We start from the raw sequence: 7,546 nt of genomic DNA on the forward strand, positions 1-7,546 counted from the left end.
TTACCTTTTAACAACAAAAAAATGGTTATTAGTCGAGAAGTGTGTTATTAGTCAATGGATGTATGAATATTACAAAGTGTATTATTACGTATATATATTAAAGTGTTGACTCTTTATTTTCATGTGTGCGATGTATTACAATATTGTTTCTTTAAATTGGTTAGTGTAATGGCAGAGCGATAAAAAGAATAGAAATTGAGGTATATACAATAGGAAAAAAATGTAGCAAATGAGGAATATATAATAGGGAAAAAATGTCATAATAAACGAATTCGTGACATATTGTAACTGTCGTCAATAGCGATATAATGACATTTGCTTTTATAAAAAACCGTCACAATTGGCACATCCTTGATAGGAAAAATATGTCATAATATACGAATTCGTAACATTTTTGTAACTGTCGTCAATATCGAAAAGATGACATTTATTTTTATAAAACTGTCATAATTGACATATCTTTAACAAATAAAAAATGTCATAATAAATGAATTCACGACATTTTGTAACTGTCATTAATATGCAAATGATGAAATTTATTTGTTGTCATAAAAGAAAATATAACAGATATAATTAATAACATTTATTTTCTGTCAAGAAAAAACTTATTGTGACAGTTTTTAGAAAAGGAAAACTTTCGACAACAGGCAATACTATAACTGTAAATAACTGTTATGAATTTTGTTTGCGGACAGAAAATGACTTATTTTCTACTGAAGACAAAATGCAGTTGCCTCTTGTAGTCAACAAAAAAACCTTCTAGTTGAAGAAGTCTGCAAAATTTGTGGGGTGGTCAGTACTATTCTTCTTTGCTAGACTTTTAAAGGCGTCTTCAGTCTCAATATAGACGTTGGTTATTTAGTTATTATTTGACGTCCGATTCTACTATGTTTTCTTTATTAGATTCTTTTTTCAGAAAAAGGAATTATATTTACACCTTCTCACTCTTTTCCATCCATCAGGAAAACTCTGAAATTGACAAATCAGTTATCTTGAATTGGATCCAGGTATTGCTTTCAGTCTCATCCTCTTTCGTCTATCATTAAATGACAACTACAACAAGAATCACCATGGTGCATTTAGTCTCCTTAATGCAAACGGAAGCCACGTTCTACTGTTTTGCGGGGACATATGTAATGATTTTCCTCATTTACCCATATCAACTATTGGAATTTATAAGCATTTTTTCTATTCTATTCATTCCAATTTTCAAGATAACTTCATGTGTCTGTCTCGCGAAAGGTATTTAGCAATTAGTAAAGTTGTGAAAGCAGACATATAGGGCGTATTTAACAATATATGAATTTATGAAAACGTTCTATTTAAAAGGTTGTTATTGGGTTGAGGAAGCCTTATCCTCTATGGTCGTTTTCAACCTGTTTCAATTTCACAAAGATTTAGTGTATGGGAAAGCATCGATTCTTTCTCATTGCATGGAGTTGATCGAACTAGTTCTTATCCTGGACTGCTTTATTAACTATTTCAAATTTTACAATTCAGAAACCTATACCTCTTGATTTAAATGTGGAAAGTCTATTACTTCAGGTGTGCGTACTTGATTACTACGTCCGTAAAGATCTTCAATGTTCTATCTCTTCAAAGATTGTGTTATTCATCTAGTTACAAAATTCTACTTAGATAGGTGTCGAACTCATTCCATTATTTTATGGATTGCGTTGTTTGTGCCTTGCCTTAATTTATTCATCTGAATGTAGGATGCTCAGAAAACGAATGGTGAGGAATTGATCATGTCTGTCACTCATTGTTCAGACGCAGCTCACAATTTCATATTATTGCAAAAATTGGCATCATTGTTGGGAGATTTTCCTGAGGTTAGTGTTTTTACAAATCTATTCAACTTTTTTTTCAAGGTGAATCAAAGTAAGGTACAATAGAATCTAGGAAATAAGCCCAAGGAGCAAAAACAGTGTTTTGTGAAGCATGAGACAATGGAAAGCTTAATAGAAAGGCCTTTTTTCAAGAGATTGTTTAAAGATATAGACATTCTAAGCAACGTCCTATTAGATGTTTCTATATTCATGATGGATAAAACGATGCTGAAAATGAAAAATGGCTTGAGATTCTGATACATGGGACTCATGTGTGTGCGCATTTGTAAATTAAAAGTTGAGATATAATGCGGTATTGTGTTGTGTGATGTAGTCGAAATAATCAGTTGCTAAGGCTTTATTGGGACTTGTTGATTTCATTGTCGATGCCTATGTATTTTGGATTTTTGTCAATTAACTTAGTTTGGAGAAACTTCATTTTAGCTTTGATTAGTTAGTTCTTTTTATGCGAATTTAGCTCCTTGATGATGCTCAACTTGTTAGTTTTGTTTGTGGATGCTTGGATTGTTTTCTTTTTTCTTTTTTTTTTCTTTTTTCTTTTTATCTTTTTTGGTTTTGATGAAGCCTTATAGAATGTTATTGAAATTTTTGGATTCTGTTTAGTGTTTTAGAAGAACCGATTAATTAATTGCACTTTGAAGAAAATGTTAAACAATTTGATCAAGATAAGATTGTTCTCCATATCGCAAAAATTGATCCAAACTTCACTATTATTGTAGGATGTTAACTTATGATGGAAGCTCTTTGAAGACTTCCATCTTCGTAAAATTACAACATGTCATTTATCTTGTTTGTTAATTTTCAATTTCTTTTCTTGGGGTTTGTAGGCTACTTTGGTTGATTATTTTCTAGTTGAACTCTTTGATCAAGACAGGTTTTTTTTAGGTTTGTAGAGGCTTTTTACTTCTCCGTGTAAATGAAGTAATAATTATGTTGGTTGTTATGTAAGGGGAGTCTTTAATTTGTTTGGTGTATTAAGGTGTTGTAATGTTTATAAGATTTGACCTTAAGCTTAGTTTTGTAGCTATATTTATAAGTTCTTAACATAGCAAATAACTTTCTTATCTTAAAGTTTTGAGGAGACAAAAGAACATGCCAAAAAACGGGAGAGGTATGTTATTTTTATTAGCTACTTAAGACTTTGAGGTTGATGCTTTCCTCTTTCTGAAACACACATCAAATTAGCAGTTGCATTAGTTTAAGGCTCCTGTTTCTACTGAACTTAGAAGTGCTACATCAGTTATTGCAGATCAAGATCAGGATCAGCAGAAAACATTGAAATTTGTACTTTTTCTTATTCATGGTAGTTCTAGTTCATTTTCCTATTCATGGTAGCTTAGTTTTATTTGCAGCAACCATTTGAAAGCCTTATATCAATTTTCATATTCTATGGTCATATATATTCTTTCACGGTTATTGTTAAGAGATGCTCCCTCCCAATGTCATGACAGTCGCATGGGTCTCTTTACAAGCAATTTTTTCCTAATATGATGAATCCCTGTTAGGCACAATTTAACTGACGAAGAACTTGGTGTTGATGAGTTGAATGCAACATTAGGAATTGAGGATGATGAACATCTTGGTACTGAAAATGAAACCCCAAAGCAGATATATAGACCACGAGGACCAACTATTATGTTCGATGTAACTCGCATTAGAAGTTTGGGAGAGAAGAAGGTGGTTCTGTGAAACTTTACATTGGTGGCCTGTATGACGTAAGTCAATTTCATTTGTTTAGATCTAAATATATGTATCTCGTTTACGAGTTTATAATATTTTGTAGGTACTAGTATTCTACCTTGACTCACTAAGGACAACATCGAAGTCAACTACAAGATATATAACCAACACGTAAGTTAATCTTCTATATCATTTAGTGAAGATTCTTATATGCATTTACAATATTTAAAAATTTGTTCAATCTTATCTTGTCAAAACAGAGCAATAGGGATGTTTCAGTCACAAAAAAACATTAAAAAAAGCATAAAACAAACTTTATGGTGAATAATAAAGGTAAGTACAAACATTTAAAGTCATTATATTTTGTAGACTATTAGCAATTATGATTATTTCGTTATTCACGTTTGTTGATTTTATATAGTGTCCTCTACAAGTCGGGAGTACTGAGTGTAGATACTACGTCATGAAGTATATGAGAGAAATTGTGACTACGGGAAGCATTATCATATCCGATGCAGTATGTTATTATGTCAAATAATTTCTTGTGTGTTAATTAGTTTATTTGTATAGTGAGTTAATTCATTTAATTTATTTTGCATGTTTATAGATTGATACACGAAGATCATACTCACAGGCAGAACTAGACGAGATGCAAGTTGAGTTAGCTGACTTTCTGGGTTCGTACATATGATTGTGCCCAATAATTTGTGATTCTGAAGTAGGAAATTTTTTATTGTGGCGATGCTTAGGAAATTTATTATAGCTATCCTCTTTTGTGACTTTCTAAGTTGAGTTAGATTCATGACAATCTAATGGAATATTCATATCTATGTAAAATCATGAAATATTCATATCTATGTAAAGTCTTTGAATTGATTGTATATGATATATGGAGAATGGTATATATTTATATATGTTCGAGTTTTGAAACTATATTCGATGAATACCGTTGATCATATATATATAATATTTATGAAATTGTTGTTGGACAATTGTACAGGACTATTAGATCAGCACAATACACGAACAAAAATATAATTCAATTACATTTTTTTAAAAAAAAATTGAAACATGCTTGATGGTTTTAAAATGTCATAAACAATTGCATTCTTGACGGTTTTAAAATGTCATAAACAAATACATTCTTGACCATTTTAAAACGTCATGAATATGTATATTCTTGACGGTTTTAAAATGTCATAAATAAGGGCATTCTTGACGGGTTTAAAATGTCATAAACAAGTCCCTGCTTGACGGTTTTAAAATGTCATGAAAATGAGTATAAACGTCAACGTTCTCCATTCTTGACGTTTTATCAACCGTCAAGAACTTTGACTTTCTTGACACTGGCTTCAACGACGTTTTTAAAACCGTCAAGAATAGGGTTTTTTGACAGTTTAAAACCGTCAAAAGAGCCTGTTTTTGTAGTAGTGTGAGGGCACTACCGGAGGCTACGTGTTTGGTATGTCATCCTCCCTCTTTCATAATACGACAATATGTTGACTTGATTTCTTATTTTATTGAGTTTTCTAGTTTTTTTGAATAAGGGATCAGTTTTTAGTTTTGGATATTGTGTAATATTTCCTTATCTGAGTTTACTTTTACTTTATTTTCGGTAAATTTCTCATTTTAGTTGTTTTCTAATGGAGATAGCAAATGGGTTGTGTTTGTTTGTTTACTTTGAGTCCTCTTTGTATCTAACTTTTCAGATTTCGTTTCGTCTTAGAAAGAGGGGAAAAATATGAGGAACAACAAAATGGCTGCTGGAGGGTCTAGTTCTGGGCAGCCACAATTCAGTTTCTGTTGGAGGATTTTACATGTTTTGATTGTGTGTGAAATTTGATTGTTTATTCAATGGATTATATGCTTCGTTTTTATAGGTGTGTTATATTGGACGATTGTTGCTTATTATGGTTAACTACATGTTAAATTCCAACAAATCAAACAAAAAAATAGTTGGTGAAAGTGTAGTGAATCAGAGAAGTAGAGAGGGATGTTTGTAAGGAAGATGAGTTAGAAGAGATTGAATGTAGGTAGAGAGGGAATTACATGTGAAAATTAGTAATGGAGTGAGAAGAAGAGAAGTGAGATGTTGATATATGGAAACATAACTAGTTGACTATGTCTAACCGTGAGTTTGTTTACTGTCTCAAGGATATATTGGTTGCATTCGGCAAGAAGTTGAGAGAATTGCAGATTCCAGAATGGCGAGAATATGTCTAATTAAGCTCAACTAACTATATTCACGAATTTTAATAATTGTTAATTACATATGTATCTCAACTTCATGCGGTGCATGCTTTGATTTACTCTGAGATTGGGTTGATTTGATTTTGATTGCAGTTTTGTTAGAATTAAGCAGAAGCACTTTCACTACAGACTTACATGCCCTTCTAACTACTAAGTATATTTTGATAAATTTTTCTGAAGACTCAACTTATAGTTGATTTTACCACTCATTAACTCAGTACTGATGGTCTTGTGCATTTAAAACTTGTGTGCTCATGTAACTGACGCAATTTACAAGCTACACGTTTCGATGAAAAAAATCTCAAAATTGTTTTTGTCCGCGACTCAAATTAAGACCGTCAACCTTTTCTGCCTTTTTTGATATCCTTTATCGTACATACATACATGCGTGCATGCCATCTATGTACTTTATCAATGTTTAGTTTATGACTGCTAGAATGGGTTAGAATCATCTTGTGCAGTGAAAATTCTCTATTTTTGCACATATTACCCAGATCATCATATGAATAAAAGTGCAAATACATATTCATTATTCTTATGATAGGCACTAAATCAATTATCAGTTAATCAAGAAGAAAGTTAATAGATATACTCAGCAAATAGAGATTGGAACACATAAAATGACTATTATGTTCTCAGGGACTTCTCATGATTATTAGATATTCAGGTAAAAATGTAAATGCATAAACGATGGTATTGGCAGTGCCTTTACGTCTAGGACTTCACTTCTCAAGATTATTAGATATTCAGGTAAAAATGTAAATGCATAAACGATGGTATTGGCAGTGCTTTTACGTCTAGGACTTTTATTAGACCACCAACTGCAATACAATATAGCAGAAGAAAGACAAATGGAATGGCAGTGCACACCTGATGGAAGTGGAGGAAGTGGAAACCCACCTTAGTGGAGACCACAGTATGGGAGGTGTGGTTAATCAGTTTCTGAAGTGGAAGGGCTGTATTTTCTGGATAGCATAATTACAGAAGTTGTTTTGTTACTTTAATCTTAGAAAGTGTTTTCCATTATCGTAAATTACTTTTCATGTTTGAATGTTTTATTTTGAACTTGGTTATTGTCTGTAATAGTACTTGTTTGTTATGTGTTTTCAAGACTGGTTTGAGTATTGTATTTTGTAATAGTTTGGTTGCTTAATGAACAAATAAGAACCATTTTCTATCATATTTTCATCTCTAAAGGAACAAAAATGTGAAAAGGAGTACGGTCAGCATCACAAATTTACTATAGCCAACGACACACATAAATATACATTCTGCCAATACAACTTTTACTAATAGGTCAAAGATGGAACGAAATGTTTTTCAGTTTGTGTTATATATTAAGTTATTGGCTAAATATTATTTGCATTTTTCAGTAAATACGTTTCAAATTTCTTGCTTTTCATCTTCTTTTCAATGCACTTGTAGATATCTATACACACTTATTGACGAAGCTAAAACTTTGAATCTATACAATTTATTGGACGCTGGGTCTATCAGTTATTCTAGTTACAAAGAATCACATGCTCAATGGTTGAATGCCCAATAACTTGCCACAGATTATAATCAACTCGTACTCATTCCTTACAATTTTGGGTACGTGGATAACCTAAAATAAAGGATTCAAATCTTGATTGCACTAATTTAATATGTAGTCCTATTGTTCCACACGTATATTTAGGAATCGCTATACTTTGATTGTAATAAATCACATGGAGGGTGCTACCTTTTGGATAGACCCTTTGAAAAATCGTATTGACCAAGACATA

The 7,546-nt window shown here is 31.8% G+C and overlaps 1 long non-coding RNA gene across 1 annotated transcript; it reads left to right on the forward strand.

Moving 5' to 3' along the window:
* Positions 1-2,939: 2,939 nt before the first annotated feature.
* Positions 2,940-3,863, forward strand: LOC116403549. Its single transcript, XR_004216341.1, has 3 exons — positions 2,940-3,565; positions 3,634-3,701; positions 3,791-3,863. It is a non-coding gene; the product is annotated as an uncharacterized LOC116403549 (long non-coding RNA).
* The last annotated feature ends 3,683 nt before the right edge of the window (positions 3,864-7,546 follow it).

Source organism: Cucumis sativus, chromosome 4 (assembly GCF_000004075.3).
Source record: "Cucumis sativus cultivar 9930 chromosome 4, Cucumber_9930_V3, whole genome shotgun sequence".
Lineage (NCBI taxonomy): Eukaryota > Viridiplantae > Streptophyta > Magnoliopsida > Cucurbitales > Cucurbitaceae > Cucumis > Cucumis sativus.